At 38.8% G+C, this 15,753-nt stretch overlaps 1 protein-coding gene and 1 pseudogene across 1 annotated transcript in view; both read right to left on the bottom strand.

Annotated features, from left to right (window-relative positions):
* SPRY3 (sprouty RTK signaling antagonist 3) overlaps positions 1–15,753 on the bottom strand; it is a 119,831-nt gene that overhangs the window by 25,652 nt on the left and 78,426 nt on the right. The gene's annotated exons all lie outside the window — the stretch shown is intronic.
* On the bottom strand, positions 7,449–8,338 carry LOC103232862 (60S ribosome subunit biogenesis protein NIP7 homolog pseudogene; annotated as a pseudogene).

The raw sequence follows: 15,753 nt of genomic DNA, 5'->3' as shown, positions 1-15,753 counted from the left end.
CCCACTAGCTGTCTATTTTATACCATCTACTCTCTCCTTAAACCTCCCATATCGAGTACTCCATTCTCACTCTTAACTGATGACATTGTTTTACAAGCTACCCTTGTTGATATTACCCTTGATCTCCATATTGCTAAATTCAAAGGTTAATTATCAGTCTGCATCTTACTTAACCTGTTGGTATCATTTACATGGTTGATTATTCTCTCCTTCTTGAAGCACTTTCTTTACTTGGCTTTCAGGTAGCCTCTTCATACTTCTTCTATCTCACTATTTATTTCATCTCAATTTCCTCTGGTGATATTTGTAAATTCTTTTTTAAAAATGATTTCAACTTTTAGGTTCAGAGGGTATATGTGCAGGTTTGTTACATGAGTATATTGTGTGATGCTGAGGTTTGGGGTACAACTGATCCCGTCACCCAGGTAATGAGCATAGTACCCAATAGTTAGTTTTTCAACTCTTGCACTCCTCCCTTCCCTGCGCTCTAGACTGTAGTGCCTATTTTTGCCATCTTTATGTTCATGTGTACCCAATGTTTAGCTTCCACTTATAAGTGAGAACATATAGTATTTGGTTTTCTGTTCCTGCATTAGTTTGCTTGGGATAATGGCCTCTAGCTGCATCCATGTTGCTGCAAAGGACATGATTTCACTCTTTTTTATGACTGTGTAGTATTCTATGGTGTATATGTATTCTGGTGATATTTTAATTCCCAACTGTAAAATACTGAAGTAATGTAAGACTCAATCCTTGGTCCTCTTCTCTTTACCTACATTCATTCCTTAGCTGACCTCATGCAGTCTCATGACTTTAAATGCCTTCTATATAGAGAGAACTCTCAAATTAATATCTGTAGACTCGATGCCTCCCCTGAACTCCAGAATAATGTATCCCACTGGGTATTCAAAATCTCCAATTGAATGTTTAATATACATCTCCTAGTTAACATGTCCAAAACTATAGCTCTTCATTCTCCAACAAAAATTAACTGATTCTCCTATAATTTTCTCCATTATAATAAATAGTACCTTAGTTATTCTAGTTCCCCAGGAAAAAATCTTGGAGTCATTCTGTCCTTCTCTCATACTCCAAATTCAATCCATCAGGAAATACTGTCCATATTTAAAAAAATATATCGAGTCTGACCATATATCCCCATCCCCACTGCTAATACCCTGATCCAAGCCACAATCATCACATTCCTATATCATTGTAATAGCCTGCTAACTGATGTCCCTGCTTTTACCCTTGCCACCTCTAGCCTATTATCTATATAGCTACTAGAGTTATACTGTTAAAGTGTAAGTCAAATTATCACAGTCTTTTCCTCATAATTCTACAATGGCTTTTCATACATCTCATAGTGAAAGCCAAAACACAATAGTCTACAAGGTCCTATATAATTTGGCTTATTCTTATTGCCCTCACCTAAATTTCTATCACTCTTTCTCACACAGCCCACTGAAGCCAAACTGGTGTCCTTGCTATTAGTCAAAACTCCCAGATACTTCCACCTCAAATCTTTTTTATTTTGTGTTCCTTTTGCTCAGAATATTTTTTCTCTTGCTCTTGATTCACCTCATCATTTCCTTTGATTCCTAGTTCAAATGTTACTTTATCAGAGAGGCCTTCTCTTACCACTCTATCTATAATACATACATGCATACACAGACACACTCACACACCCCCCATCGCTTGCTGTCTCCCTTACTCTGCTTGCCATTACTACCTGAATTATATGTTTATTTCCTTATAATCTCTAGCCTCTGACTGGAATATAAACTCTTTAAGGACAGGGAATGTCTATTTTACTCACTTCTGTATTCTCAGTGCCTAAAAGAATAACCAACACATAGTTACCACTCATTAGATATTTGTTTAGTTTTAGACAAGCCCAAGTGGATTATATTGCTTATAGCTAAGAATTCTGATTACTTTCTTTTTTGTAAAAGCTTATTTTTATTTTATGGATCCAAGGTATTTAATGATGTATTGGGCATTGTGTGACTGAGTGTGAAAAATTTTTCTCTAAATCCTATTTATCCATATTTGTAGTTCACTTCTGTTTTCTCCACATACTGTTTCTTTAAACATTAGTTATTGTGTTGGTTGAGTCTGGTGGCTCTAATGTTTTTGGTTTTCACTCAATTTGATGATTCTCAGTTGCCTGTTTATATTTACATATGAAGACCAGGATTAAAAAGTGTTTTTAGCTGGAATTCATATTTTCTGTACATGTGAAAAATCCTTGTTCCCTTGGCAATTAATGCAGAATCTGATTGCCATATCTCTGGTTTATTGTACATGGGAAGAGAGAAAAGCCAGTATTTCCCCTTCATGGTGGATGGTTAGCTTGTCTTCTGATTCCATGTAGTAGTCAGACATTCCATGAGGTATTGCCCTGTTCTTTGGCCCTGATTCCCAATATGATAGCCTTCAGTGTCACAATTATTTCTTTAGAAGTCTTCATCCTGGAGCAAACATCATTGATAGAGGAAGAATTCATGTAACTATTCCTCATTTCTTTAATGAAATATACCACGTATCATCCTATTGTCAACTCCCTTTCTCTCCTTACTACCTCTGACCTTGGGGTTATTCCAGGTTTCTACTGGCAAAATTTCTCTTTTGGAAGTCTTCTCTTTTGCCTGCTTGGCAGTGTCACTCCCTAAACTCTATTCTTGGTAATTACGTAACTGTGAGAAAATGCTTTTTGATACAACCTACTTCTGGGCAAATATACTTTTCCCCATATTCATATGATTAACCAAGATTTCATCATTAAACTACTTTAAACATGGTTAATAAATGGCAATTGTTTTCATTGATACTATCTTTATAGCCAAGTGTTTACTATCTTGTTAAGCATGGCCACCAATCTTATATTTAACATACACACATCTCTGGTACTTACCAGCAGCAGGAATAGTTCCTTTCTAGCATGTCACTTGAACCATACTAAAAGAATAGGATGGCAAATGTAATTCTCATCCTTTCTCCAAAACTGTTACCAGTCCCTTATGAGATAAGTATAATAAGTATATAAATCATGAAAGTATATAGTTATACTGATCAAGTATACAAATGGTAAGTATTTAGAAATTTTTAGAACATTTCACATTGCTGGTTTATTCAAGTGCATAATTTTCTATTTTACAAAAGTCCATGGCCGATTGGAAATTAAAAAAAAAAAAGTTCCTTCACCACAAAGAGCTGAGAAGCACTGCTTTAGAGTGTCTCAATAATGCTTTTGGTCAGGTGGCATAGTTTCCCTTCTTGTATTACCTTTGTCTTCCTCAGAGCTGGCCTTAAAGCCAAGGGACCTGGCTGCCTTCCAGGCAGTCATTTCCGCATAGTTTAATAGCTATAGCCAGTGAACTGAAAGTGCATTTCCTGCCACCATACTGTACAATTATTACTAATGTAATAGGAGAATGCACTTCTGGTTTTGGCACTGATATTTGGGATACTGCATCAGGGCTGGTAGCTTAAAAGAGTGGGCAATATTTTGGAGTATGTATTAATGGAGATAGAACCACTAGGAATACTTCCTGTTAAAATATGCTATATTTGATCCATTTAGAGATAATTTAATAAGATGATACTTTAAATGAAAATAGGAAAATCTCTTCTTATGTGGGGCCATGAACCTTTGCTCAAAGGAAGTTTTAAGGAGGTGGGTCTTAGCTCATTTTAAGAAATATGTTTCTAACTACTGATGGAATAGTTTTATTAGGTAAATGCTCAAAGACTGATTTACAAACTATCATTGGTTCTCTAATAATGAATCCTGCAGTTAGTTGAAAATTAGATTAAGCTCTAGGGTCCCTTCCAAAGCAGAATTATATAATTAGGTGCTGAAGTAGATTTAGGCATCAAAGGAAGGAAAATTAACTTTGAATCAGGAGTCATTAAGTGTGACGTCCTGTGATTCTCCTTTAATTTAGAGAAAAATTCTGCAATACTTCAGGAAGGATGTAATACTGAGGTCATTTGAAGGCTGAAAGTTTACTTGGAGTTGTACGTGGTCCCAGATCCACAGTTTGGAGCCAAGAGGAGACAATAAAAGATTTAAAGAAAGTCCTTCCAGAATGTGCAGTTATTAATGTCCGAGAACTTACGACTTAACGACTCAAACACAACCAAGATAAAGTAAAGAGTGAAAAGGAACTGGTCACTATTGAAACAATCTTAAGACTTGACATAAACAAAATGTTTTCTCCCCTTTACGTTCATAAATAGAGGGTTAACAGCTATTTAGGTTACTGTTGAAGATTTAAATCTTGGAGAATAGAAAATTTAATTGAGGGCAAGATGATTTTCTAATTGTTTACAAGGTCTTTTTATTGCCTTTTGTTCATTAAAATGAAAAAATTGTATTAACAATATTAGAAAGCTAATATGTTGCTAATGAGGTTCTCCTCTACTGGAATAATTTCTAAAAATCAGATAAATAGGAAAAAATTAATGTTAAATTAGCTACAGTGTCTGAATCAATTTATTTCTGCAAATTATTTCTGACCAAATGTCTCAGAAACAAATCAATGTAAAAGATTATTAATAATTACTTGCTTACAGGTATAAAAGAAAGTAACATGAAACTTTTTTGAAGAAAAGAGAAGAATTTTCTTATGAGCCAATTCATACTGCTGCAAATATCTTGGATCCAAGACCAAAAGGTAGAAATGTAAATAATGATAGCACTGCTGCTGCTGCCCTAGATTGAATTACAAAACAAGCAGCACATTTAGAAATTTATGCTGGAAAAATCCTTTCAAATGTGTCTGAATACAGAGCAGTTACAGTGTTTGTGCAGTCATGCAGTTTGGACTTGTGCCAAGTGTAACGCTCTTATTCCTGGTCCCACCCTTCTGATGAGGAATCTGAAGGCCAGGTTACAATTCAAGGTCTCTATGGCTAGCTCAAGCTCCTACCCAGTGTTTCTGAGCTTTTATCCCTACTAAGTTTGCTCATGAAAATAACAATATTAATAACTAATGTATATTTGGTGCTTACTATATGCTAAGCATTATGCAAGGTAAATTATATATTTTATTTTAAGTTTCACAATAAACCTATGAGGTAAATACGTTTATGTTCAGATGGGGAATTTGATTCTGTATGAGGTTAAAGAAATTGCTCTAGGTCACATCATTATATCTGTTCCATTATAAATCTGTTGAGAAATCAGTAGTTTTTCTGCATGTCAAGGATGATTTTTGTTTGGAAGACAAGGTATCTTAGAACAATACAATTTGAATCAGACACACACCAGAAAGAGCCTCTGAAGCCCAATCCAATGAACTGGGGGAGCATGAAAAATCTAAGCATTACCTGGAAAATCTGCTACAAAACAATACACAGGTAAAGTGGCCCCAGGCCAAACAAAGGAGTTTGCTAAGAGTGGTGCAGCAGGTTTCTGTTGAAGACTTTGTTTCCTTCCAGTAATGCTCTACACAATGTAAGCAATGGTTGTGTGAGGCTGTGGTTCTGTCTCTCTGACTTTAGTGTCCTGGGTCTGCATTCATGTTGTATTTTTTTCCTTCTGTTTTTGTGACTAATTTTCTCTGTGGGACTAGTATTTTTCTGTACAGCATGACACTGAAAGAAACACTTTAAACTGCGTTTGCCAGGAAAAGTCACTTCCAATTTGGAATCCTAAGTGAAACCGACACCACACTTTAAGATTCTAGGATTGTTGCAGGGAAATGTCACCCAATACCTCTAGGAAGCAGGAGCCCTATTGTTGCTGTTTAACCACTTCTTTCCCATTTTGGTGGCAAGTTGCCTCCTTTCACACTAACTGCCTCAGAAGATCCTGAGGAGATCATGGTGTCTGTCTGTCCTTGCAAGAGCATGCATTATGGTCGGACATTGCCTTCATTCTGTTCCTTTTTCTCCAAGACTCTTGCTTATTCTCACCATTTGGCTGGACTTCCTACTGTAGGATTACCTCAGAATCCACACAAAACCCACAGGGTTTTAGAACTGCCTTGAATTACATGTTTTCCCAGACATCTACTCAGTTCATAGGTGGCCTCACCTCTGAAGTCTCAGAGTTGCAAGATGCCTTGAGTCTTAGACTGTCTTCCGTCTTCTTTCTCCCTTCTGCACCCCCTCTGGCCAAAGTTGCCCAGCCACACTAAATTGCATTCCTTGCAGTGTTGCATGCTTCCTTTGGGCAGCCTGACTTTTATGAATAGACGAGGATAAAACTGGGATATGAAAATACATTTATCTCTTTTTTTTTATATAAAAGCAGGAGTTGGTAATGTTTTATTCTTAAAGACTTCACTTTTGGAACTTAAAATAAGCCGTATATTCATTAAATATATTAAATTCATTAAATATACAGGTAGTCTTTAAATTTTTTGTCTACAAAATGTTATTAAAGAAATATTCTAACAATCTTAAAATAACTTTGGGAGGCACGGGGAAGGACAAAGGGCCTGAATTTTTATGTCACAGTCTCTGATCAGTGCTTTTAGTCCAATCCAGTCAAGTAAGTAAAGGTTCATAGAAAAAATTATGTTTTATAAAATCATAGTGATGAAAAAAACATTCTAGCCTAGGATCATCTCATCCAAGAAAAATACTAAGAAAACAGCTTGTAAAAAAGAAGGTAATATAATCAAATTATACTCCTCATAAAACTCTACACTTAATAACAGGAATACATAATATACATAATATAAAAATAATTCTTACCATTTATTCCACACCTATCATTCCCCAGGCACTGTACACTGTACAATCAGCCTAGGATCATCTCATCCAAGAAAAATACTGAGAAAACAGCTTGTAAAAATTTATTTATTTATTTTTGAGATGGAGTCTCATTTTTTTGCCCAGGCTAGATTGCAATGGCACGATCTCGGCTCACTGCAACCTCTGCTTCCCTGGTTCAAGCCATTCTCCTGCCTCAGCCTCCGAAGTAACTAGGACCACAGCCATGTGCCACCACACCTGGCTAATTTTTTTATTTTTAGTAGAGATGGGGTTTCACCATGTTGGCCAGGCTGGTCTCAAACTCCTGACCTCAAGTGATCTACCTGCCTTGGCCACCCAAAGTGCTGGGATTACAGGCGTGAGCCACTGTGCCCAGCCTACAATCATGATTTCTAATTCCAAAAATCAGAATTTCTAATTCTCAGGTAGATGGCCAAAGCTACTTTTTAAAGTTTCGTGTCTTTTTAAAGAGAAGAAAGTGAACTGTATTAAAGCTGAATGACTCACTCAAGGCTATATAGCTGGTAGATGGCAGAAGTGGGGTTTGAATCCGTTTTTCTTCCATACCACACACCAATTACTGTATAGAAAAATAGCTGAATTGCTCTTATTATTTTAGACAAATTTCATTTTTAAAACCCCACATGTGGTTTATTATTCTGTTATGGAAATGACTAACTTGCATATTAATAAAAAAGACAATCCCTGTGTTATCATGAGTTTAGAAAAAAAAGTGTTATCACAGATAACAATAAGCTATTCTTGTTCCTAGTTCCAATGATTTTGAACCTATTTCTCAGAACAAGAAGCCCTCTGATTCAAATATGAAACAGAGTATTCTATTTCATCACAAACACAAAGATCTGAAACCCCATTTTTGAGCCATCTCTGTATACAATAAGAATCCAGCCTGCATTTGTCAATGATAGAGAGTACAGTAAATAAGAAGTCCCTGAAGAGGTCAGAGTGTTGACAAAATTCAACATGATGGTGGAGTCCACACAAACACAGGAAACAAAGCTGGCCCTTCCATACAGCCGCCTGTCCTTGCAATGACTTCGTTTTAAGTCAACATCTCTTCATGCCGCACATATTCCCCAATGTCTGCCTGATGAAATACCACAATCGCCATGGGGTCTACTTTTCTGCAGTCTTGTGTAGATTTTGCTGCCACCCCAAAAGGCAAAGGGATGTCTGCCATGGAGTACACCACCACGCCCTGGTACTGAGAAGTATTTTCAGTGGTTCGACCCAGACCACATTTCAACACATGCTTCCCACACAGGAACGACTGCTCTGCACCAGGCTTTATCCACACTTTATACTTGGCATAAGGTGCAAGGTAATCCAGGGCTGTGACGTGCAACCAAAACTTGTGGGTTTTAGTGACTTTAACAAAGCAGGACCCCAGCGACACCAGCTTGTCCCCAGAGATATTAGCGGCCAACTTCATAATATTTTCACTCACATAGTACACCCGGTCGTTGTGCAGATGGAAACAGTAGGTGCCATTGGGCTGGTCCACCAGCAGCTGAAGATTCTCCCCGATGTATTTTGCGATCTTCTCAAACATGACACGGGTCTCTTCTTCAGTCAAAGGCCACATTTTCTCCCTGGGTTGAAACAACGGATCCTCCTATCTCTTAATATAATATAAATATATAAATGGAATTATTTAAAATTGTCCATTTATGTCTAGCTTCTTAGCATAATGTTTTCAAGGTTCATTCATGTTGATGTATCATGATTTTATTCCTTTTTTATTTTTCAAGTTATCAACACTTATTTACATACTTGATAAATTTGTTGGAATTTTTAATTGTTTTATGTTCCAGGAGGAGTATATTTGCCTCATTCCAGGAACTATGTGTACATTCGTTTGTTGAGGATTATTTGGTGTTTAAAATTTACCCCCCAAAATATACTGAATTGCACAAAAAGAAAAGTTCTTGATAACTTTCTGGTTTGCTCAAAGACTCTCAGGTCTTTACATTTCTAAGGCATTTTTATACGTAGATTTTACCCTCACAGTGTTACTAAGAAAGCAGGTGCTGCCATCCCTATTTCAAACATAAAGAAACTGTGACCCAGGAAGAACAAGTAACATGCCCAGGTTGTCCACGTATCTCCATGCTTTATCTGGTATTAAGTCCAGGGGCCCTTATTCAGCATCATTTATACCTCTAGTCTAACAGAAGCTCTTGGAGGAGGGACACTTGGCATGACCATGTGCACATCCCCAGAACTAATTCAGAGTACTGCCATGGGGAGCCAGTTCCCCTAGATCTCTGACACACTGGTTAGGCTTGCTGTGCCAGGCCATGTCTGTGATTTTATTAAGGATTTTTGCATCGAGGTTCATCAGGGATATTGGCCTGAAGTTTTCTTTTTTTGTTGTATCTCTGCCAGGTTTTGGTTATCAGCATGATACTGGCCTCATAAAATGAGTTGAGGAGGAGTCCCTCCTTTTCAATTGTTTGGAATAGTTTCAGAAGAAATGGTACCAGCTCCTCTTTGTACCTCTGGTAGAATTCAGCTGTAAATCCATCTGGTCCAGGGCTTTTTTTCATTGGCAGGCTATTTAATGCTGCCTCAATTTCAGAACTTGTTATTGGTCTAATCAGGGATTCAGCTTCTTCCTGGTTTAGACTTGGGAGGGTGTATGTGTCCAGGGATTTATCCATTTCTTCTAGGTTTTCTAGTTTATTTGCACAGAGGTGTTCATAACATTCTCCAATGGTCGTTTGTATTTCTGTGGGGTCAGCGGTGATATCCCCCTTACCATTTCTAATTGTGTCTATTTGATTCTTCTCTCTTTTCTTCTTTATTCGTCTAGCTAGCAGTCTATTTTATTAATTTTTTCAAAAAAACAGCTCCTGGTTTTGTTGATTTTTGGAGGGTTTTTGTGTCTCTATCTCCTTCAATTCTGCTCTGATGTTGGTTATTTCTTGTCTTCTGCTAGCTTTGGGGTTCTTTTAATTCTTTTAGTTGTGATGTTAGCTTGCTGATTTGAGATCTTTCTAGCTTTTTGATGTGGGCATTTAATGCTATGAATATCCCTCTTAACACTGCTTCAGCTGTGTCCCAGGGATTCTGGCACATTGCGTCTTTGTTCTCATTAGTTTCGAAGAACATCTTGATTTCCACCTTAATTTCATTATTTACTCAGGAGTCATTCAGGAGCAGGTTGTTCAATTTCCATGTGGATGTGTGATTTTGAGTGAGTTTCTTAATCTTGAGGTCCAATTTGATTGTGCTGTGGTCTGAGAGACTGTTATGATTTCAGCTCTTGTGCATTTGCTGAGGAGTGTTTTATTTACAATTATGTGATCAATTTAGAGTAAGTGCCACGTGGCATTGAAAGGAATGCATATTCTATTGTTTTTGGGTGGAGAGTTCAGTAGATATCTATCAGGTCTGCTTGATCCAGAGCAGGGTTCAGGTCCTGTATATCTTTCTTAATTTTCCATTTTAATGATCTGTCTAATATTGACAGTGGAGTGATAAAGTCTCCTAGTATTATTGTGTGGGAGTCTTAGTCTCTTTATAGGTCTCTAAGAACTTGCTTTATGAATCTGGGTGCTTCTGTATTGGGTGCATATATATTTAGGATAGTTAGCTCTTCTTGTTGAATTGAACTCTACCATTATGTAATGCCCTTTTTTGTCTTTTTTGATCTTTGTTGATCTAAAATCTGTTTTGTCAGACGCCATAATTGTGACCCCTGATTTTTTCTGCTTTCCATTTGCTTGGTAAATTTTCCTCCATCCCTTTATTTTGTGCCTACGTATGTCTTTGCACATGAGATGGGTCTCTTGAAGATAGCATACTGATGGGTCTTCACTCTTTATCCAGCTTGCCATTTGATGTCTTTTAATTGGGGCATTTAGCTAATTTACATTTAAGGTTAATATTGTTATGTGTAAATTTGATCCTGTCATCATGATGCTAGCTGGTTATTTTGCAGACTTGTTGATGTGGTTGCTTCATAGTGTCACTAGTCTCTGTACTTCAGTGTGTCTTAGTAGTGGCTGGCAAAGATTTTTCCTTTCAATATTTAGTGCTTCCTTCAGGAGCTCTTGCAAGGGAGGCCTGGTGGTGATAGATTCCCTCAGCATTTGTTTTTCTGAAAAGGATCTTATTTCTCTTTTGCTTATGAAGCTCAGTTTGGCCAGATGTTCTGGGTTGGAAACTCTTTTTTTAAGAATGTTGAATACTGGCTCCCAATCTCTTCTGGCTTGTAGGGTTTCTGCTGAGAGGCCTGCTGTTAGTCTGATGAGCTTCCCTTTGTAGGTGACCTGGCCTTTCTCTCTGGCTGTCCTTTACATTTTTTCTCTTATTTCAACCTTGGAGAATCTGACAATTATATGTCTTGGGGTTGATCTTCTCATGGAGCATCTTACCGGGGTTCTCTGGATTTCCTGAATTTGAATGTTGGCCTGTCTTGCTAGGTTGGGGAATTTCTTCTGGATGATATCGTGAAGTATGTTTTCCAACTTGTTTCTGTTCTCCCCATATCTTTCAGGTACCCCAATCAGTCGTAGGTTCGGTCTTTTTACATAATCCCATAGTTCTTGGAGGTTTTGTTTGTTCCCTTTCATTCCTTTTTCTCTTTTCTTGTCCACCTGTCTTGTTTCAGAAAAATAGCCTTCAAGCTCTGAAAGTCTTTCCTTCACTTGGTCTATTCTGCCATTGATACTTGTGATTGTTTTGTGAAGTTCTCCTGTTGTGGTTTTTGGCTCCATTGGGTCATTTATGTTCCTCTCTTAACTGGCTATTCTGGTTATCAGTTCCTGTATCATTTTTTTCATGATTCTTAGCTTTTTTTGCACTGGGTTAAAACACGTTCCTTTAGCTTAGCAAAGTTCATTATTATCAGGGGAACCTGCCCCCAATATTTCAACGTAGGTTCTTTCTATTTTCCATAAGTGTTGGCCAGCTGAGAAATAAAAATAAAGAGTACAAAGAGAAGAATTTTACAGCTGGGCCTCCGGGAGTGACATCACATATTGGTAGGACTGTGATACCCACCTGAGCTGCAAAACCAGCAGATTTTTATTAAGGGTTTCAAAAGGGGAGGGGCTGTGTGAATGGGGAGTAGGTCACAAAGATCATATGATTCAAAGGGCAAAAAAGAGAACAAAGATCACATCCTTCCAAGGAAACAGGACAAAAGGCAAAACAGAACTACTGATAAGGGTCTATGTTCAGCTGTGCATGTATTGTCTTGATAAATATCTTAAACAACAGAAAACAGGGTTCAAGAGGAGAGAACCGGTCTGACCTCAAATTTACCAGGGTGGGGTTTTTCCCCACCCTAGTAAGCCTGAGGGTACTGCAGGAGACCAGGGCGTATTTCAGTCCTTATCTCAACCACAGAAGACAGACACTCCCAGAGTGGCTGTTTATAGACCTCCCCCGCAGGAATGCATTCCTTTCCCAGGGTCTTAATTATTAATATTGCTTGCTAGGAAAAGAATTTAGTGATATCTTCCCTACTTGCACGTCCATTTATAGGCTCTCTGCAAGAAGAAAAATATGGCTCTATTCTGCCCAATCCCGCAGGCAGTCAGACCTTATGGTTGTCTTCCCTTGTTCCCTAAAATCGCTGTTATTCTGTTCTTTTTCAAGGTGCACTGATTTCATATTGTTAAAACACACGTTTTACAATCAATTAATACAGTTAACACAATAGTGGTCCTGAGGTGATGTACATCCTCAGCTTATGAAGATAACAGGATTAAGAGATTAAAGTAAGACAGGTGTAAGAAATTATAAAAGTATTAATTTTGGGAACTGATATATGTCCATATTAAAATGAAATCTTTGTAATTTATGTTCCTCTGCTGTGGCTCCAGCTGGTCCCTCTATTCGGGGTCCCTGACTTCCTGCAACACATTATTATTCACCTTATGAAGCCCACTTCTGTCAATCTAGCCATCTCAGCCTCGGCCCAGTTCTGTGCCCTTGATGGAAAGGTGCTGTGGTCATTTGGAGGAGAAGAGACACTGTGGCATTTTGAGTTTTCAGTGTTTTTGCACTGATTCTTTCTCATCTTTGTGGGTTCATCTTTGATCTTTGAGGTTGCTAACCTTTGAATATGGGTTTTTGTGGGGTCTTTTTTGTTGTTGTTGCTGTTGCTTCCCGTTTGTTTGTTTATCTTTTAACAGTCAGGCCACTCTTCCACAGACTGCTGCAGTTTGCTGGGGGTCCACTCCAGACCCTAGTCACCTTGGTCCCTCCCTCACCTGGATATATCACCAGTGAAGGCTGCAAAACAGAAAAGATGGCAGCTGGCTCCTTCTTCTGAAAGCTCCGTCCCAGTGGTCACCAATCTGATGCTGGTCTGAACACTCCTCTAGGAGGTGTCTGGAGACCCCTGTTGGGAGGTCTCACCCAGTCAGGAGGAATGGGATCAGGGGCCAACTTAAAGAAACAGTCTGGCTGCCCTTTGACTGAGCAAATGTGCTGCACTAGGGGGAACCTCACGACCTTGTCCAAACCACCCAGACTCTCCAGAGCCAGCAGGCTGGAAATGCTGTCAGCTGAACTGCAGAGACAGTGGTTGCCCCTCCCCCTGGGGGCTCCATCTCAGGGAGATCAGAGTTATGTCCATATAACCCTGGCCAGAATTGTTGAAATTCCCACAGGGAGTCCCTCCCCCCACACCTCAGTGAGGAGAGATGGGTTGGGATCCCACTTAAAGAAGCAGTCTGGCCATGATCTGGCACAGCAGCAGCTGTGCTTCCTTGTGGAGAACTCCTGCCGGTCTGGACCACCTGGACTCTCTGGAGCCAGCAGGCTAGAACGGCTGACTTGAACCACAGAGATGGCATCTGCCCCTCCCCCCAGGAACTCAGTCCATCTCAGGCAGTCTCCAGCCTGCTGCCTCTGGCCAGCTGGAATTCTAACCCAGTGGATTGTAACTTGTGAGGTGCCATGGAAGTGGGGCCCATAGAACAATGCCAGTTGGCTCCCTTTATTCAACCCCCTTCCTAGGGAAATGTACAAATGATATCCCACCTCAACTGGAATTTCCAGGGGTGGAGTATGCAAAGCTCCTGTGTCTCCATGTGTGCCTGATCAGCTACTTTGCTGAGACTCTATACAACCCTGTGCTTCAGACCCAAGGCCCTGGTGGTGTGGGTTCACGAGGGGATCTCCTGATCTGCAGGTTGCAAAGATCTGTGGGAAAAGTGTGGTTTCTCAGGAAGGGTTGCACAATCACTCACCACCTCCCTTGGCTGGTGGTGGGGCTATCCTGGCTCTGTACCACTCCCGGGTAGGCCATCGCTCCACCCTGCTTTCCTTGCTGTCCATGGGTCAAGTCATCTGCCTAGTCAGTCCCAGTATGAGAACCTGGATACCTCAGTTGAAGGTGCAGAATTCACTCACCATTTTCATTCCTCTCCATAAAAGCCATGGACTGAATGAAGCTGCTTCTAATCTACCATCTTAGTCTGTCCTATTTGTTTTCTTTAGTTCAATGTCTGTTCATGTTTTTGACCATTTTCTAATTGGATTGTTTGATTTTTTTTTTTTTTTTACTGCTGAGTTCTGAGCACACTTTATATATATTGTGGAAACATATTCTCTGTTGCAGTTGTGAGTTGCAAGCATTTTTTTCCCCAATCTGCACCTTGTTTTTTCATCCTCTTAACATCTTTTCCCAGTGCATTTTTTTCATTTTGATAAAGTCTAATTTAGCAATTGTTATTCTTTTAAAGATTTGTGCTTTTGGTCTCAGGCATAAGAACTCTTTATCCACCTGTAGTTCCCAAAGATTTTATCCTATGTTTACTTCCAAAAATGTTTTACAGTTTACATTTAAATCCATGATCTATTTTGCATGGATTTTTGTACAAGGTGTGAGAATTAGGTCCTAATTATTTTTAAAAGGTGAATGCATTCAAATATACTCAGGTAACTCAAATTTAATTAAAAATAGAAATCAGGGGTGGTAATAATATAGGGTTAAATACACTCTTATATTCCCACATTCCAATTCATACTCCATTTTGAAGGTATAGAATCTTCCTAAAGTACAATTCATATTGTATCACTCACTTGCTTAAATTCTTTCAATACCTCCTCACTTACCTTAGGATAAATTCTAAACTCCTTACTATGAGCAAAAGGCTTCACATGATTTGGGTCCTCTCCAGTCTTATTTTTGCCTCCCTGCTCTCTATCCCCCAGTCACATTCACAATCCAGCCACAGTGAACTTCAGTTTCCTAACTATCACATCCAGGTCTTCAAACATGTTTGGAACATTTTTTATTCATTCTTTACTTGGTTAGCTCCTATTTATCCTTTAGGTCTCAGCTTGATCATAACTTCTTCCTAGAAAGCCTTCCCTAACTCCCCATCTGCGTTATATTGCCCTTTCTATGTTCTTACATAGTACTCTGTATGATCCTCATTACAGCTTTTTTTTCATTGTATTACAGTTGTCTGTTTACTTGTCTGCGTCTTACCTCTAGATTATGAGTCTCATAATGACAAGGATTGTTCTATTGTGCTCACCATTGTTTCACAGATAACTAGCATGCCACCTGAATCATATTGATGTTCAACAAATATTTGCTAGCAAAGACATGGAATCAATCTAGATGCCTATCAGTGGTAGATTGGATAAGAAAATGTGGTACATATGCTCCATGGAATACTGTGTAGCCATGAAAAAGAATGAAATCATGCCTTCTGCAGCAACATGGATGCAGCTGGAAGCCATCATACTAAGCAAATTAATGCAGGAACAGAAAACCAAATACTGCATATTCTCACTTCCAAGTGGGAGTTAAGCCTTGGGTGCACATGGACATAAAGATGGCAACAATAGATACTGGAGGCCCCAAAAGAGGGGAGGGAGAAAGGGGATAAGTGCTGAAAAATAACCTATTGGGTACTATCCTCATTATCTGAGTGACAGGATCATTCATACCCCAAATTTCAGTGTCACTCAATATACTCATGTAACAAATGTACACTGAATCTAAAATTACAGTTGAAATTATTA

Source organism: Chlorocebus sabaeus, chromosome X (assembly GCF_047675955.1).
Source record: "Chlorocebus sabaeus isolate Y175 chromosome X, mChlSab1.0.hap1, whole genome shotgun sequence".
In the NCBI taxonomy this organism is placed as follows: Eukaryota; Metazoa; Chordata; class Mammalia; order Primates; family Cercopithecidae; genus Chlorocebus; species Chlorocebus sabaeus.
Note: the sequence above shows the minus strand (reverse complement) of the source record. Positions and strands in the feature narration are given on the sequence as shown.